A 2,041-nucleotide genomic window follows, 5' to 3' on the forward strand; every position below is an offset into this window, starting at 1 on the left:
TCCAAACATAGATAGAATTTCATAAATTGGGACGTCGTAATACACAAAATCTCAATTTCAATTGATCTCACGCAAATCTCGCACTCCAAATTACAAACAAAAGATGAAATTCTCAAGATTTCGATGAAACGAATCCACATCTCTATGAACACAAACCCATGAAATTCGTACCTCCATCACACTCCAACCACCTGTTTAGGATCAAGTTCATTATAAGGTTTAATAACTCTCAACACAAAACGTGGAGAGGATCTGTATTCATTTATATATAAGATACAATTACAAATAGATATACATGTGGAAAGGTAAACCACTAAATTGAAATATAAAATACAAAGAGATAACTCCAACTATATCATTATTGACAACTATATGATTATCGCTAATACCCCCCTCAAGCGCATGGGTGGAGGCCCAACACAAAGCTTGTGCCGAAAGAAATCAAAAAGCGATTTAGGTAGACTCTTAGTAAAAATACCGGCTACTTGCAGCCGTGTCTGAACAAAACGAGTGTGTAGTTTACCGGAGGCAACAAGTTCTCGAACAAAATGATAATCTATATCAATATGCTTGGCACGTTTGTGAGCAACAAGATTCTGACCGAGAAAGATGGCACTTCAATTGTCACAAAGAAGTGTCAGACGATCAGGAGGTAAAACATGTAGCTCACGAAGAAGATGTGTAACCCAAACAATCTCAACAACAGTATTAGCTATAGCCTGATACTCAGACTCACAACTAGAGCGAGAGACGGTAGGTTGTTTCTTAGCACTCCAAGAGATAAGATTACCACCAAGAAAAATAGAGTAGCCATACGTAGAACGACGTGTTTCAATGCAACATGCCCAATCAGCATCAGAATAACCAAGTATGTGTGGTTGAGTAGAATGCCGAAAAAATAATCCATATGAAATAGTACCCTTGACATTCCTTAAAATTCGTTTAACGGCCTGAAAATGATCTAGAGTTGGAGCATGCAAGAACTGGAATACTTGATTGATTGCATACGATAGGTTTGGACGTGTAATAGTGGGATATTGCAAAGCACCAACCAAAGAACGATATGAAGTGGGATCTTTAAACGGAGTGCCGACGCTCGCTAGATAATCTGATGTGGAAAGAGGTGTAGCAACAGGTTTGGAGTTCAGTAAGCTAGCTCTAGTGAGAATATCATGAGCATATTTGGATTGACTAAGAAACAAACCATCATTAGTATAAATCACCTAAAGACCAAGAAAATAACTCAACTTTCCGAGATCCTTTATAGTAAATTCATGATTTAAACGTGAGATACAAGGGGTGATAAACTGTGGTTGGTTACCTGTAAGAATCAAGTCATCAACATAAACCAAAATATAATTTATACATGTACTCTTTTTATAAACAAAAGAGAGGTGTCGGCACGACTACAAACGAAACCAAGAGTAGTCAAAAAGGAACTCAATCGTTGAAACCAGGCACTTGGAGCTTGCTTGAGGCCATATAAATCTTTCTGTAGGCGGCACACATGGTTAGGAAACTTAGGATCAAGAAAACCAGGAGGTTGTTCCATATATATAGTTTCAGTGAGATGACCATTTAAAAAGGCGTTCTTAACATATAGTTGATGAAGAGGCCACCGATTTAATATCGCCAAGGACAAGACTATATGAACAGTAGAAGATTTTACAACCGGACTAAATGTCAAAGAATAATCAAGATCCGGCACCTGTATAAATCCTTGTGCAACAAGTCGCGCCTTAAAACGATCAAGAGAGCCATCAGAGTTGTATTTCGTACGAAACACCCATTTAGAGCCAACAACATTTGAACAAGTAGGTCTAGGAACTAACACCCATGTATGATTAATTTGCAAGGCATGCATTTCTTCTTTCATGGCAGAAAACCATTTAGGATCTTTAACAACACTTTTAAAACCACGAGGCTCCATATTGGAAAAAAGAGCAAGATGAAGAGGGTGATGCTCGAGAGAAGAAAGATCAGCAAGATACTTTGGATTTGGTCTAGTAATACCGGCTTTGCCTCGTGTAATCATAGGATG

Source organism: Lactuca serriola, chromosome 7 (assembly GCF_051521515.1).
Source record: "Lactuca serriola cultivar US96UC23 chromosome 7, Lser_US96UC23_V15, whole genome shotgun sequence".
NCBI lineage: Eukaryota > Viridiplantae > Streptophyta > Magnoliopsida > Asterales > Asteraceae > Lactuca > Lactuca serriola.